Genomic DNA, 18008 nt, shown 5'->3' on the forward strand with positions numbered 1-18008 from the left:
TATGAAAATTTAGGTATATTTTTAGAATATAATGATAATTTATAATCTTTACAATACAATATGAAAATTATTACTTTATGATTGACCTTATGTTCATATTCAAAAACAAAGTTGTGTTTTAAAAAAGGATTGAATCTATGTGTGTGTGATAAATATTTACATGAATAAGTAAAATAATTACTAAAGTTGCTCTTTCAACTTTAATGAAATAGAAGAGCCCTTAATAAGCCTACCAGGAGTGTGGTATCATGCAAGTAAGGACTATGCTTATAAAAAGATTTTGCTTTAAATCCATTTATGTATGCTCCATCTTCCCTGCCTTCCCCCATTTTTTTCCTTCCTCCCTTTTATTCTCATGCAAAATCAAATGGCAACTCTCTAGAAAGTTTACGTTCAATAACAGGTTCCAGTAAACAGCAGCTATATTGATTATCTTAGTTAATCACCTTAATAATGACTGGGTTGATAATCCTGGTTATTTCTCTCTTGGAAAAAAGCAACTATTAGTACTTGCTTAAGAAAATGCTTATAAGGATATATAGCAATAAGCCAGCTTTCCTCTAAACATGGTCCTACTTAAAACCTTTGTTTTTAGTAGAACAACTTTTACAAGAGTTGTTCCCTTCTCTGGAAGAGTTATCTTTCTTTTTTACCCAGCAAATCATAACCATCTTTTAAATTTGGTTTCTCATCAACTCTTCTGATATTATTATACATGGTTTCTCTTAACAATCCCCACTCCTAAACTCTCTGTATTAGCCAGCCATCTCCCTTGCTCTGTAAACTGCCCACAGAACACCCGATACAGGCTTCTGTTAGGATGTTCTGCAGTGCTCCAGCTGGCTTTCCCATTAAATCAATGTGGGCTCATTAAAAGTCACTTCAAAACACTTATACAAGTGGTTTCTGTTGTTGTAATCATACAATTTAACTGATGCTTACCCAAGCCAAGAAAATGTGCGTGGGCAAAAGATATATTCAATGTCTCTCTGAAAGCTAATTTGAATGTTCTTTTGTGAAGATTCCATGAAGACTTAAGTTCAAAAACACACAAAAAGGTGTTCAAAAACTAACTAGGCAAAATAGGTTTGAACGTTTCCAAAACAATCAAAATCTAGAGGGATAGGAAACTCTGATGTTTCACAAGAGAATCTTTTTTTTTTTTTTTTTGGTAATTGACAAAATAATTGTACATAATTATAGGGCAAAGTGTACTATTTCAATACATGTGTATAATGTATAGTGATCAAATCAGGATAATTAGCAAATCTGTCACCTCAAACATTTATTATTTCTTTGTGTTGGGAACATTCACAATCTTAGTTCTAGTTCAATAGCACTGTAGGGTGACTACAGTGAACAAAAAGTTATGGTCTTTTTTGGTTCCCTGCTCTATGAATACATTGAAACTGAAAATCATGAAAAATACATTAGAATGTAGTTTACACAAGAAAGAGACCTGTTTTCCCATTGGTAGGCTTGGACACACAAAAAAAGTTTGGTTCTTTCTCCAAAGATTAAAGAAAAATGAAAAAAAAAATTAAAATTTGATGTTTTTATTTTTTTTTAAATGCTTAAGGCTTGTATGTCTTCTTTTCTTTGGCTACTCATTTCAACGAAACTTTTGGATTAACCAATTAGCCATGATAACGTAAGATTAAAAAATGGCTTCTATCATAATCACTTTCTCGTATGCAGTACTTTTGCTCACTTACAAATACTATGAATGTTTATGTCACCCAAAAACTCGTACATTGAAACCCACTCCCCAAAATGGTAATGGTAAGAGGTGGGGCCTTTGGGAGATTGTTAGTGAAGCGACTACGTTTTCTGGAGTTCATTGTCCCTTGCCAGGAAAATTTAGGACATGGACACACGAGGAGTTTAAGAGTGGAGGTTTAATGGGTAGAAGAGAGGAAAAAGAGAACCAGCTTCCTTGATAGGGGAAGGGGTTTCCCAAAGAAAAGCCTTACCAAGGACTCCTATTCCCTTGCTATCTGCCTAAGTGATTTCTTCTTAAGTCCTATATCATTAGGTCATGAGGAATTTGCCATCATGTGCAAGATTAGTGCCCTCATAAAAGAGGCTCAAGCGAGTCTGTTCACCCTTTTCACCATCTGAGGACTCAGCAAGCCGGCACCATCTTCAAAGCAGAGAGTGAGCCCTCAGCAGACACTGAATCTGATGGAAACTTGATCTTGGATTTCCCCATCTCTAGAACTGTAAGAAATAAATTTCTGTGTTTATAAGCCATCCAGTATCTTGTATTTTATTACAGCAGCCCAAACGTACTAAGACAACAAGTTAAATACTTATTCAGTATATTCAATGCGTTAGGCACTAGGCTAAGTTCTGAAATAGAGCTATGAGAAAGGAAAATGTGCTCCTGTCTTCATGGGGCTTAGAATTGTTTATAATTATATTATCTTTAAACATCTCATTGAATTATAAATATGTTTACATATCTGTCTTCCATGCTCTTTGACAACTCCCTAAAAGGTAGGAAATAAAATGTCTACTTTTTGTAATTTTCATGCCTTATAAAGTAGCTGGTACCTAGTAAAGACTGACTAAAAGTTGGTTAAACTGAATTACTAGAGAAAGGCAAAAATTTTATTTTATCTGAAAGGCCTAATACCTATGAGTTTATCTAGATCACTATTTTACCTTGTACTTTGTATAAGGATCTGCTGTAAACCAACGGCTGGAATTGAAGCTTAAGTGCATCAATAACTTTTTGAGGAAAAAATGACTACATGACTGTACAATTACGTATTAATTGGGGCATCAGTTATCAAGGGAAGTATTCACACAGCAAGCACCTACTTTCGGAAATTTTCTCCATAGTCTGTCCTCAATATGTCGCCAGCACAAAAGTTTAGCAAGGAAATAACCTCACAGCCATGCAAGTGCTTGAAAGTTAATGAATTTGGTCTGCAGAAAAGATGAGTCAGAATAACAATTCATTTCTAGTGAGGGAGAGCCTTTGAGCTGAGATTCTTCAAATGTTGTGTTCCTCCCCATACTTAACACTTTAATCCTATAATAACAGCCTGGAATATACATAAGAATTCCTCAGAACAGCTTGTACTTTTAACAAGTTTTATTCAGCTAAAAAATCTCTTTATTCCTACCCAGCAGAAAAATCAATGAATAATCACATATAAAACCTTAATCAATATTATTGATAATTTTACCTCAAATGTCTACATTATTCTCTCTGATTCTACAGTAAAATCTGGTTTTGTTTCTAGCATTCATTGTTTAATAAAATAATCTAAATGTTTTCAAGTATATTTGCTCTGTCATGCAGTCTTAACATCAGTTTTTGATGTTTCTTTGCTACCCATGGATGTCAAGATTTCTTTAACAGATGGTAGAGTTTCACACTTCCAGTTTCTCAGTATAACTGGAGCAGATATCTGGGTAACATGCAGCCATAATTTACTAAAAGTACAGTCACCTTATTGTGTTGTTTTTCTTGAGAAATTTAAAAATATAGGCAAGTACAAATAATATAGCAAATATCCATAAACCTACCACCCATCATTGAAAGCTGTTAACATTTGACACATTTGATTCAAATCTTTTTTTAGAAAGAAAATACAATAAACATTACGAACAAAATCAAAGTTCCTTTTGCTCTCTATTCCCAGTTTGAATTCTACCCTTCCCTCCCCAAAGGTAGCCTTTGTCATGTATTTAATATATATATTTTTAGTCCATTAAAAGGAAATATATATTTGTTTTCGGGAACATGAGTATTAATTTGTAAGAATTTTCAATAATGCAAATGATATATATATTCTGTATCTTTTTTATATTCAGAATTATATATTTTGGGATCTTTCATCTATAAATATATGTTTCCTTTCAGTGACTAAATGGTATTCTATCAAATCAGTATTTCCCAACTCAATTATTAATTCACTTAATGGACCATTAGATTGTTCTAATTTTTGGCCCATTGTAACATGCGTTAACCATTTGTATTTCTTTGTGCACAAGCTCAAGTTCCTCTAGACTGATGCTGATTGAGAGGCAGTCCACAAACTGGCTGTTCATGTACAACGTATTACAGTCCATGGAGAGATAAGGAATCTGTGACCAAATAGCATCAACTGTGTCCCAAAGCACACTTTCAGCTCACCTGACATCTCATAGCAAGTCTTTCTCAGGGGAGGAAGTTACCCTGGTTTGCATTCTGATACAAGCTCTTTATCTAATCATGCATGGGATAGGACTGCTTTAGATCACACACGTGGAAGTGGCATTTCTCCGTCATAGGGTATATAATTTTTTTCCTTTCTCTCTGTAATATTAAACTACCTTCCACAGCGATTGCCTTTATTTACTCATCCACAGTCTCTGAATCTTCCAATATTTTCCACAATCTTTCCATTCTTTTTCTGGTATTTGTTTATTATAGTTTTTTAATATGTAATTTGTATACCATATAATTCACCTATTTAAAGTATACAAGCCAGTGGTTTTTAGCATATTCATACAGTGGTGCAACAATTAATCTAGAACTTTTTTTATTTGAGATGGACTCTCATCCTGTTGCCCAAGCTGGAGTGCAATGGCATGATCTCAGTTCACTGCAACCTCCACCTCCCAGCCTCAAGCAATTCCCCTGCCTCAACCTCCCAAGTAGCTAGGATTACAGGTGCATACCACCACGCCCAGCTAATTTTTGTATTTTTAGTGGAGACAGAGTTTCGTCATGTTGGCCAGGCTGGTCTCGAACTCCTGACCTAAGGTGATCTGCCCACCTTGGCCTCCCAAAATGCTGGAATTACAGGCATGAGCCACTGTGCCCAGTCCAATTTAGAACATTTTAATCACTACTCCAAAAAAATCCCAAAATTCAACCTTCCCATCCCTTCAGCCCTGGAAAACCACTTATCTACTTTCTGTCCCTATTGATTTGTCTATTCTGGACATTTCATATACATGGAATCATATCATATGTAGTCTTTTGTGACTGACATGTTTCACGTAGCATAAGGTTTTCAAGATTCATCCATGTTGCAGCATGTGTCAGTACTTTAGTGCTTTTTTATGGTCAAATAGTACTTCATTGCATGTGTATACCACATTTTGTTTCTCTGTTCGTTAGTTCATGAACATTTGGGTCATTTTACCTTCTTGGTTATTATGAATAATGCTGTTATGAACATTGATGTGCAAGATTTTGTATGAATATATGTTTTCATTTCTCTTGGGTATATATCTAGAAATGGAATTGCTGGGTCAAACAATAACTTTGTGTTTAACCTTTTGGAGGCGTGTCAGACTATTTTCCAAAGTGTTTACACCATTTTACATTCCCACAAGGAGTGGGTAAAGGTTCTAACTTCTTTACATCCTCATCAATGTTTGCTACTACCTGACATTTTGATCATATACATCCTAATGGATGTGAAGCAATTTCTCACTGTGGTTTTGATTTATGTTTCCCCAATGACTAATAATGTTGAGCATCTTTTCACGTGCTCATGAGACATTTGTTTATCTACTTTGGAAAAATAGCTACTCAGATCCTCTGCTCATTATTTAATTGGGCTGTTTATCTTTTTAGTACTGTGTTACATAAGTTGTTTATATATTCTTTACATGAATCGTTTATCAGATGCAGAATTTGCAAATATTTTTCCAATTAATTTTGTCTTATTCATGTTTTTATAACTGTAAGAAAGCTATACTATGTATATGAGACTGATATGAATATTAAGTGTAAAGTTCAATTAATATATAAAATTTTAACATAAACATTGGTGTGTGCATGTTTATATGTGTGCATGTCCACATACTTATCTGTGTGTATGTGTATATACATATGAGAATATATTTGTATGAATATAAAATATGTGTATATTGCTGGGTTTGATTTTTCTAATACTTGGTTAAGGACTTTGTGTCTATTTAATGAAGAATATTGGTCTGCAGTTTCCTTTTCCCATAAGGTTTTTGTTTTTTGTGCAAGTATGTTGGCCTCATAAAGTGAGGCATTTTGCTGAAGAATTTGTGAAGGATTGTTTTTTATTTATTTTATTTTATTTTATTTGAGGCAGAGTTTTGCTGTCACCCATGTTGGAGTGCAATGGTGCGATCTTGGCTCACTGCAACCTCCGCCTCCTGGATTCAAGCGATTTTCTGCTTCAGCCTCCTGAGTAGCTGAGATTACAGGCATGCACGACCACGCCCAGCTAATTTTTGTATTTTCAGCAGAGACGGGTTTCACCATGTTGGCCAGGCTGGTCTTGAACTCCTGACCTCAAGTGATCCACCCTCCTCTGCCTCCCAAAGTGCTAGGATTACTGGCGTGAGCCACCACACCTGGCCTGATTTCTTTTTTAAATGATGGATAGACTTCAACAATGAAGTCATCTGGGTCTGATACTTTTTCATGGGAAGGATTTTCATTACAAAGTATTTTTGTATTGGATGCTGGACATAGTGGACTTCGTCTCGTTGAATTCCAAGTTTTGTTAGCTTCCTGTAAAGCATATTGAACATTGCTTAAGGAGGTACTTAACGTTACTTATGGTCCACTTGATGATTTTCAGGCTGATTTTTAAATTTTGTACAGTGGGCTTAAAATAACCTTTCCTCTAGGACTAACTCAGTCCCACCACCAAAGCCAGACGCCTCTGCTGTCTTTATTGAATGTCCTGGGTGTGCAGTGTTCTGGCTGGATGGAACTTGAAGTTCTCTAGTCCTCTGTGAGCTCTAAGACTTGCTCAGCTGAAAGCTCCTTGATAATTGGCCAATTCATAGAGTTTCCTACATTTACAAAACTTAATACTCAGCCTAAAAGGGAACCCTATGCATAAGTCTGGAGCCATGCAGCACTATCCTCTCTGTTACTCTACCCGACAAATTGCAGAGGCTTCTTCTTTCCCACACTCTCATCTCTGTTGCCGCATCTCAGGGAGACCACCGCACTCTCATCTGGCCCCTCTCTGGAAAGTCTAAGAAAAAAAGCTGTGTCTCTCCTCATTCCTTCTCATCTCAGAGATCACAGACCTGAGCTTCCTGCTGTCCAGCATCTGAATATAGCTGCCTCAATCATTATTCTGGCTTTCTATTTGTTTATGATGAGAAGGTAAGTTCACATCCACATTATGCCAGAAGCAGAAGTCAGCACATAAAATCCAAATTGCTATGGATACTCACCATCATCCAACTAGCCAAGAGAAACTCCTTCTTTCTTCCCTTTCATCCTCTTTGTGTGATCATTTGGGGCTCCTACTCAGGCCAGGAAACCAGTACTGATTTCTGTTGCCAGAGATAAGAAGGAAAAGAGACATGCCCATGCCTGGAAGACTCTGGCTCTGCCCCAGGTTGCCTGCTGTCCTGGGGGTTGCCTTATCATGCCACCCATTATAACAGGCGTCAGCCGGGCTCAGTGGTTCACACCTGTAATCCTAGCACTTTGGGAGGCCAAGGTGGGCAGATTACCTGAGGTCAGGAGTTTGAGACCAGCCTGGTCAACATGGTGACACCTCATTTCTACTAAAAAAATACAAAAAAATTAGCTGGTGCATGCCTGTAATCCCAGCTACTCTGCAGGCTGAGGCAGGAGAATCACTTGAACCTGGGAGGCAGAGGTTGCAGTGAGCCAAGATGGCACCACTGCACTCCAGCTGCCTGGGCAACAGAGAGAGTCTCTGTCTCAAAAAAAACAAAAAAACAGGAGTCAGCATCAGGGGAGTATCTCGCACCTGGGATGGAGTTCTTCATTTTTTTTTTTTAACCACCTCTGTCTCTGTACTGCAAAATTATCGTTAGTAATAATCATGAAATAAAATGAATATATTTCGTATTTGAACTAAAACATTCATTTAAATAAAAATATAACCCTTTTAGTGAGCTCTTTGTTTCACAGATTTTAAAAAAAATTATATAGATTTAGGGAGTGTAGCTGCAGTTTTGTTACATGGACTTATTGCATAATAATGAATTCTCTGCTTTTAGTGTAATTATCACCCAAAGAACACACATTGTATGCATTAGGTAATTTCTCATCCCTCACCTGCCCCCACTCTCCCACCTTTCTGAATCTCCAAAGACTATTATTCTACCTTCTATGTCCATGTGTACACATTATTTAGCTCCCACCTGTAAGTGAGAACATGCCATATTTGACCTTCCATTTCTGACTTATTTCACTTAAGGTAATGGCCTCCAGTTCCATCAATGTTGCTACAGAAGATATAATTTTATTCTTCTCTAGGAATGAGTAGTATTCCATTGTGTGTGTGTGTGTGTGTGTGTGTGTGTGTGTGTGTGTGTGTATGTGTGTCTGTGTATATGTATGTGTGTATATATATATATAAACATAATATTTATTTATCCAATTACTCATTGATGGAAACTTAGATTGATTCCATATCTTTGCCATTGTGAGTACTGCATTAATAAATATATGAGTACAAGTATCTTTTTACAATAATAATTTCTGTTCCTTGGGTAGATACCCAGGAGTAGGATTACTGAATTGAATAGCAATTCTAACTTCAGTTCTTTGAGAAATCTCCATACTGTTTTCCATAGAGGTTTTATATTTACATTTACTAATTTACATTTCCATCAGCAGTACATAAGCATTCCCTTTTCTCCCTATCCTCGCCAGCATCTGTTATTTTTTGGCTTTTTTGTAATATCCATTCTGAATGGTGTAAGATGGTATCTCGTCATGGTTACGATTTGTATTTCTCTGATTATTAGTGATGTTGAACATTTTTTAAATTTTCTTTTCATTTGATCATTTATATGTCTTTGCAAAATGTTCGTATCTTTTGTGTACTATTTAATGGGTTTTGCTCTTTTTGTTGCTGTTGAGCTGTTTGAGTTTCTTTCACGTTCTGGATGTTAGTCCTTTGTCAGAGGTATAGTTTGCAAGTATTTTCCCTCATTCTGTGGGTTGTCTGTTCACTGTGTTATTTCTTTTGCTGTGCAGAAGCTTTTTAGTTGAGTTAAATTTGTCTATTTTTGTTTCGTTGCATTTGCCTTTGCCCTGTTGGTCATGAATTCTTTGCATAGACGGTTGTCTATAATTGATTTTCCCAGGTTTCCTTTTACAATTTTTATAATTTCAGGTCTTACAGTTCAGTCTTTAATCAATCTTGAGTCAATTTTTGTATATAGTGAGAGGTAGGGGTCTAGTTTTATTCTTCTACATGTGGCTATCCAAATTTTAAATCCAAATAAAAAGTCCAAGAAATCACATAGATTGATAGAATTGGGGTAATATAAATTTTCTTTGTCATTATAATCACTGTACTATCATTATTTGTTTCTAGCTTACAGCTTAAACACAAAATGTGTGGTGCCACTGAGGCTGATGACGCAAAAAGCTCCTGAAGCAAACTCAAACTTTTCCAACCAGTACAAATTATTCTTGAAAAGAATCCCATGGGGCAGGCAGATCGCATGAGGTCAGGAGTTGGAGACCAGTGTGGGCAACATGGCAAAACCCCATCTCTACTGAAAATGCAAAAATTAACCAGGCGTGGTGGTGTATGCCTATAATCCCAGCTTTGGGAGGCTGAGGCAGGAGAATCTCTTGAACCCGGGAGGTGGAGGTTGCAGTGAGCTGAGATCACACCATTGCACTCCAGCCTGGGCAACAAGAGCAAAACTCTCTCTCAAAAAATAAAAAATAATAATAATAAAAGAATCCCATGTAGCTAATTCCGCAGATGTTGAGGGCTGACTGTATAATGAAAGATCTCTGAATTGACTTCATTTAAAGCACAGTGTTTATTAAACAATAGGTAATGAAATTGTGGTTACCAGGGGCTAGGGAAACGGGGAAATGTTGTTCAAATTGTATGAAGTTTTAGTTGAACTAAATGAATGAGTTCTGGAGACCTGTTATGTAGCATGGCAACTATAATTAGTAATAATGTATAGTATAATTGAAAATTGCTAAGAGTAGATTTTAAATGTTTTAATCACAAAAATGATAAGTATGTGGAGTGATGGATATGTTCATTAGCTTGATTCAAACATTCTGTATGCTTGATACATATATCAAACCATCACATTGTACACCATAAATATATCCACTTCGTCATCTGTGAATTCACATAAACAAATATAATTTTTGAAATCTTGTTAAAAAATGTAAAGCCAGAAGGAATGGATTTTTTTCACAAAGGAGCATTTTATCGCTGACATTGAAACTACAGACTCATGATGATAATATAAAGCACACTAATGTTTAGCTGTCTTTATTATGGTTTCCAAACTGTCTACAGGCAATGCACTCCTTATTACCTGCACTCTGGGTGATTTCTTCTGCTGCCTACCTTTGTTATGCCATTTTTAGCAACACATGGCAGTGGCCTCTCTTGAAGAAGGCTGGTGATAGCTAAGACACCACAATTTGAACCCAAGCAATCCGATTTAGTTTCTGCCCATTGCCGGGACCGCTTTGGCACCTCTGGGCCTCCATTTTTCTCATTCTAGTAGAGGTTATTTAAGATGTCAGAGACGGGGGAGGAGGATATCTCCATGACTTCCATGCACAAGTAGGCGAGGTTCTCAATGTCCACACAGCTTCCTTGTCAAACCCTCACCCACACCCACATGACTGGATTAGAAAGGGTGTGGCCAGATGAAAATATTTTACTTATCATTGTTGTATCTACACTCAAAGAGATTGATTTATCTTTTTTTTGGTAGTTAATTGTCTTGGTTTGGTATCAATGATATGTTGTAGAACAAGTTGGAAATTTTCTAGCTCTCTGTTCTTTCAAACAACATAAATACAGAAACCCAGCTCCTTGAAGTTTTTATAGATCTCACCAATAAAATTCTCTGGACTGGAACCTTTGGGTGGGGTAATATTTGACTTCTTTTTAATTAAATAAAATTAAATGTAGCTTCTGTAAAAAATTACACATGACACTTATAAAGAATTTAATTGATACAGAAAAGGCAAAGATGAGGAAGATGAAAGTGAACTATTCAAATCCCATCACACATGAATAATCTTTAACGTTCAGACTTTAAGTATTCAAATCCCATCACACATGAATAATCTTTAACGTTCAGACTTTTGTAAAAACCAATTTGTATATTTTTGAATAAAAAGATTAAATGTAACATATCCAAATTTAATAGAAGAAAAATAAAGTGAAGTAAAACCAGTGAGATCACTTAATCCTCACATAAATGTTTCTTCATTCTATGAGATGTTTCCCAACGAACGGTTCTTCTAGAGAATTCTAGATTCTTTTGTGGTTCAGAAGCACAATAATTGAGTTTTCACGCTCACCTGTGAGATGTACTTCCCAAACCTTGTTAAGACGTCAGCACATTACCCATCTGACATGCAGATACCAGGGAAGATAACAAATAAAACACTCAGTGTGGAATCATTACAACTCATTAAAAATGCAATGTGATTTTAGGTACTATCAACTGCTTACCTGCAGGGATAGATGAACGCATTCGCAATTTCATTCTTCTTCCTATTTCCAGTATTGTATTCTGTAGCCATAATTCCCAAAGTTGTTTAGAATCCATTTTATATACAAATCAGTTCAATGCTCACCACCATTGCAGGGTCTTCATTTCTAAGTTCTTTATTTTATCTCATCTCTAGGTTTTTGTCATTAAGGAATTTGCTGATAAGGGCTCACACTGTATTTCATGGGGAAGCCTGAAAGTTTCCTAAATACTTGAAAGCAGGGCTGACTTTGTTAGTTCACAACCCGTGCAGTAACACAGAATCTTGTGCTGAGCCAAGAAGTATCCCATGCTTGGGCTAATTCATGGTCTGCTGCCATCATTTCAAAATTTTTAATATATATTGTATTTAAGGGTACCTTGTTTCGTTTTGCTTTGGGCCCCACAAACCATGAAGCTGGTTTTGATGGAAAGACATTTGTTTTTGACATGGTAGTTCTCAGTCCCTCTCTTCTTCAGAACATAGTAGCAAATGCCTTCTAATAATTGACAGCACCATAGAGAAGTTGGAGGTCTGCCTAATGGCTTTCTCTGTTTAGGCTATTTGATATTGCAGCTTGGATGCCTGAAGAAATCCTTTTTCATCTTTGAAGTGCAACCACTAAACCAGAATATGTCTCTGTGTTAAGCCTCCTACATTGCAGAGTTTGGGGACCACAGTGTGCCCCTCCTTCAATCTGCAGATTTGTTTCAGGGAATTATTCTTGTGTAATATATTTAGGTATTTTTTCCCGACAGTTGAGAGGCCGACCCACACCTCCATATGTTCTTGATTAAGCTGCTCTCCCCTTAGACCTCAAACTTCTATCCACAACAGTCAAGGGGAGGCTGAAACCCTCTCCCTCCAGGAGCAAGGAGAGAAGTCTCTTGAAAAAGCAAAATGAAACCCTGACCCCAAATCCCTCTCCAACTAATTTATGGTAAAATTCCTTGAAAAAGCTGTCTATTATTACTGATCCCAGCTTTGGAGCGGTGGTGGCTTCCTGCTGCTGCTAATCTCTTGGCTCAACAAAACCCATCTGTCATTGCAACTCTTCTCTCACACGTGGAACCAATTTCTTGCACTCTATCCCCCCAACCCTGTTTTAAATAATTAAAGTGGCTTTCCTTTCTTTGTATGACTCGCGACTGATGGACACGTAGGAAACTATTTTAGTAGCAGCCATTAGATTGTGTTTTTCTTTGTGTTGTTTAAATACTGTATATCTTTCCTGATTTTTTTTTTTTTTTTTGGCTGCCTGGTCTATCAGTTGCTTGAGAGCTGAAGTTGCCCATCATATTGACAGCTTTGCCAACTTTTCCTTATAGATCTATAATTTTAAAAATATTTTACTATGGTTCATTAATATATGCTATTCAAGGTATATAAGATTAAAATAGTTATATGTTTCAAGTTGGGGCTCAAAGTCAATTTCTGCTCAAAAAATTGCATGAGCCCTTCCAAGCTTAATTGGCCCGAAGACTCCAGTGGGGAAAAGTGTGGTTTTAGTTTGCACATTTCTTTTCTGTGTGTAATATTTTTCTTTCTCTGGTTTCTACACCCTTCTGATCCAGTCTGCTCTTTCTTGCAAACATTGCTCAAAGTTTCAAGTTCTCTACTTTTGCACTTTTCCCCAGCAACATGTTGGATGTATTCTTTCTCATACTGTGTGTGTGTGTGTGTGTGTGTGTGTGTGCGCGTGTGTGTGTATTTGACACACATGCAGATATTTCCATTTCAGTGGAATTAACAAAAAAACTTTATAGGCTTTTCCTTTCTGGGACTGTTTTTATGGTTTTGAAATCATCAGTTTAAAAGCATTTACTGCTAAAATAATCAGGGCTTAACTTTGAGGAAGTATTTATTTGATAACATTTTTAAATTTTTAATAGTTATTATTTTTACAAGATTCCTATTCTTACTTTCAAGTCATTTTTTATCTATTCTATAAAACTGAACTTTTATCAAGACTTTCAAATCTACTAGCGTTGTTTTATTCTAATTCTTATTTAATTTTTAAAATATAAAACTCCTTAGTTTAATTTCTCTATGTATTCTTCTGCATAGCTAAAGTCAGTAGCTTATTAACTTCATTGCCACTTTTATTGTTTTATAAATAAATAATTTTAAATAAAAGATATTTTAAAATATAAGATGTATAAAGAAATGATTAACACCCCTCTCTCATTCTACCATGTATTTCCCTGAGATAATTCTTTTTATTATTATTATTATTATACTTTAAATTCTGGCGTAGATGTGCAGAACACGCAGACTTGTTACACAGAAATACACATTCCATAGTGTTTTGCTGCATTCAACGCCCCATCATCTACATTAGGTATTTCTTCTAATGCTATCCCTCCCCTATCTCCCCACCTTCTGTTATCCCTCCCCTAGCCCCTCACCCCCCAACAGGCCCTGGTGTGTGATGTTCCCCTCCCTGTGTCCATGTGTTCTCATTACTCAACACCCACTTATGAATGAGAACATGTGGTGCTTGGTTTTCTGTTCTTGTGTCAGTTTGCTGAGAATTATGGTTTCTAGCTTTATCCATGTCCCTGCAAAGGACACGAACTCATTCTTTTTTATGGCTGCATAGTATTCCATGGCCACATTTTCTTTATCCAGTCTACCATTGATAGACATTTGGGTTGGTTCCACCCTGAGATAATTCTAACAGCTCAGTGTTACTGCATTTCTGTCCTCTTCTGCAAGCTTATGTGCACACAAGCACATACACACGGGTTTTTGTTGTTTGCCTTTTGTACACTTACACATTATCCTTTAACTTCCAGTTTTCAATCTTAAGGTACATTGGGCATCCCTTCAAGTTAGGATGCATACGTGTTCTTTATTATTTTTAATAGCTGCACAGTATTCTATTGTGTAGACATATCCTAAAACATTCAATCTTTCTACTACTGAGGGACATTAGAATTTCCATTTTTTGAAACTGATGGAAATTAGGTTAAGTGAAATAACCCAGGAATAGAAAGTTAAGCACCACATGTTCTCACTCGTATGTGGAGGCTAAAAAAAAGTTGATCTCATAGAAATAAAAAGTGAAACAGAGGATATGAGAGGCTGGAATGGATCAGAGGAAGGGAGGGACAGGGAGAGATTCGTTAATGGATACAAAATTACAGCTAGGTCGGACGGAGGAATAGTTCTAGCATTCTGTAGCACTGCAGGATGACAATTTTAACAATAATATTATATTAATAGTTTCAAATAACTAGAAGGAGTATATTGAATGTTCCTAACACAGAAAAGATAAATGTTTGAGATTATAGATATGTTAATTAACCCTGATCTCATCAGTATCCATTACAAGTATCAAAGTATTACTATGTGTCTCACAAACATAAACAATTATTACTTGTCAATTAAAAAAATAAAATTAAAAAAAGTTCACCTTTGAATACTACAAACAATTCTGCAATAAAGTTTTTTTCTATATGATTTTAAATCTGTACCATAGATTCTCTCTAGAATATTCCTAGGAGTGTGCATTTTTCACTTTAATATTTATTACCAGATTACTTTAGTAGCAATTTAAACTTTCTCCAGAAGTGTAAAATAATGACCATTTCCTCATATCTCCTTCAGCAGTGACTAGTATCAGTAATTTTTAACTGGTACTAATCTTCTAAGTGGAATGATTACCTATGTATTTTAATATGCATTTATGTAGATACTAATGATATTGACCTGTTACAATGTATTTGTAGGATCCACCACATTTCCTTCTTTATCAATGGCCTGGTTGCATCCATTCATTCCTTGGACTGTTTATATGTTGTAGGCACCCTCTATTTGGCAGATTAACATACCGTGTGATGTTCATTTATTCATCTGATTTACAGCCATTGAATGCCTACTACTTACCAGGTACTTCTGAAAGTAGAAAGTGCAGTGGTAAAGAAAGTACAGTAAATGTTCTCATGAAGCCTACATTCTATGGGAGAGGCAAGAAACAAGTAATCTGAAGTCATATGATTTCAGGTAATGTCAAGTAGTGTGGGGAAACATCATGATAGATAGAAAATGATAGGGGTGAAGGGTTTCAAATACCGTTTGAGTAAACCTTAAAACATTTGAAAAAGTTTCTAAATGACATGGAGAAAAAGTCATGGTAAAACCTGAGGACAGTGTATTCCAGGCAAAGGAAATGCACGTGCTAAGAGACAAGCTTGACATGTTTGAAGAACAGCAAGGCAGTCCATGTAGCTGGGATGCAGTGTTGAAAGTGAGCTTGCAAAGTGCTGGGAGCTTGGGGAAAGCCAGGCCATTTAGGGCCTTAGAGGCATGGGGAAGAGATTCCATTTTATTTTAAGTGAGACGGGATTATACTGGAGGCTTACTACTAGAGGAAAAGCATGGCCTAATTTATGTTTTATTTTATTTTATCATATTGGTCATTTATGGAGAATATAATGGAGGAAGTCAAGCGTGTGATGGAAACTGTAGTTACAAGGCCATTGTAGTAATCTAGGGGCAAGATTATGGCAGTTCAATGATGAGAACACTGTAAGGAACAAGGACAAGTGGGTGTCTAGAAATGTATTTTGAAAACAATGCAAAGCAGCTTTTTCAGTGGCTAGATGTAGAATTTGAGGTTTCAGCAGGAATTAAGGGTGATTCTTCGGTTTTCAGCTTAAACAAAAGCTTGATACTATTAATGTTTATTTATCTGTCTTAGTCCATTTGTGTTGCTATCAAAGAAAATATGAGACTGGGTAATTTATAAAGAAAAGAGGTTTATTTGGCTCATGGTTCTGCAGGCTGTACAAGCATGGCCCCAGTATCAGTTTCTGGTGAGGCCTCAGGAAGCTTCTACTTATGGTGGAAAAGGAAGAGGAGTCTGCATGCAGAGATCACATGGTGAGAGACAGGCAGGGGAGGTGCCAGGGTCTTTTCAACAACCAGTTCCAATGGAAACTAAGAGCGAGAGTTCAGTCATTTTCACAAGGACAGCACCAACCTATTATGAAGGATCTGTCCCCAAGATCTAAGTGCCTTCACCAGGTCCCACTTCCAACGCCAGAGATCATTGTCAATATGAGACTTGGTGGAGCCAAATAAACCATGCCAAACCATAACATTAGTGAAAATAGTATTGCTAGAGTGGGGTTGGGGAATGGTTTTGAGAATGGAAATCAAAAGTTCTTGATTGGATATGTTGAGATGGAGAAGCCTATCAGCCACAGGAAGATGCTGGTTGGTGTTGGAAAGATAAGTCTGACTGTCAGGGGAGCAGTTCAGGTGAAGATGTTAAATTGTGAATCTTCAGAGTGTAAGTGTTGTTTGGTGCATGGGATCCCATGGAATCACCAAGGGGGCATTTGGAAATATAAAAAGAGCTAAGAAATGAATTCAGGGATACTCCAAGGTTTAGAAGAAGAGAGGAGTAAATTGGGCTGAAAAGCAGCAATCAGTGAGTGAGGTAGAAAAGAAAGCAGGAGAGTGTAGTATTATAGAGAAAATTCAAATACTTGGAGCTATTTCAAGGATGACGATGCCGTCAACTCTGTTAAATGCAGTATCTGTTTAAAATATATTTTCTAGTCCATTGTTCATCTTCTGACTCTCTTTAGGATTTATTTTATAATAATGAGATGCTTTGGTATTCAAATTTTTTTACTTTATGAATTTTGAGTTTCCTAATCTGTATAAGAAGTTCTTCTCCAGCCAAGGATGCATAAATACATAATTTCTTCAAATATTTTTATTGATTTTATTTTTACATGAAAATGCTATATCATTATGGATACTTTTTGTAGATGGTGTGAAATAGGGGTCTGGTTTCATTTCTTTTAGGTAGAGAGCCAATTATGCTAGCCCCAGCATTACTGTATCTTTTCCCCATTAAATTGAAATATGTCCTTTGTCATCTGTCAAATTTATACATTTTCTGGATCTATTTCTGTATATTCTACTCCACTAAATGGTTTGCCCTATTTATGATGACTCTAGAGTAATAATTATTATTAGCCCATCTTGGTTAGGGGTCCATTCCTGGTCTAATCAACTCTGGCCAGGAAAAGTGGCATGATATGGCTTCACATCTCTCAGTGTAGACGCAAATGATCTGAGAAAAATGCGAGCAGAGCAGACAAATTAATCAATCTTCACATACTTCAGCAAAAATTTTCCTCTCATAATTTTGAAAGAATGTAAGGGCCACCGTATTTAGAAAAATATCTCTAAGTATCATTACAGACACAATGTTTCAATTCATTTAATCTTACCATTCTAATCTCTAGTAACAATCAGCGAAAAACAGAAAATATTCATATATGTCAAATAATTCTTTAGTTTTTGTACCTTTTCAATCCACTTTGGATTCTGAAATTTATTTTCAATCTGCAGAAAAGAAACAGTGCATAAGATTTTGTAGTTTTAAACAGAAGTGCCTTTGAGATTACATTTTTTCTTTTTGTTTGTCTTTTTGTTTTGTTCTGTTTTTTAGAGGGAATTTTGCCCTTGCCCAGGCTGGAGTGCAATGACTCTGGGATTACAGGCGTGAGTCACCGTG

General features: G+C 36.2%; 1 non-coding gene across 1 annotated transcript; it reads left to right on the forward strand.

Annotated features, from left to right (window-relative positions):
* Positions 1 to 11247: 11247 nt before the first annotated feature.
* On the forward strand, positions 11248 to 11349 carry LOC116551438. Its single transcript, XR_004268936.1, has one exon. It is a non-coding gene; the product is annotated as a small nucleolar RNA U13 (small nucleolar RNA).
* Positions 11350 to 18008: the final 6659 nt, after the last annotated feature.

Source organism: Sapajus apella, unplaced genomic scaffold, assembly GCF_009761245.1.
Source record: "Sapajus apella isolate SASKATOON/1434 unplaced genomic scaffold, GSC_monkey_1.0 scaffold9, whole genome shotgun sequence".
NCBI lineage: Eukaryota > Metazoa > Chordata > Mammalia > Primates > Cebidae > Sapajus > Sapajus apella.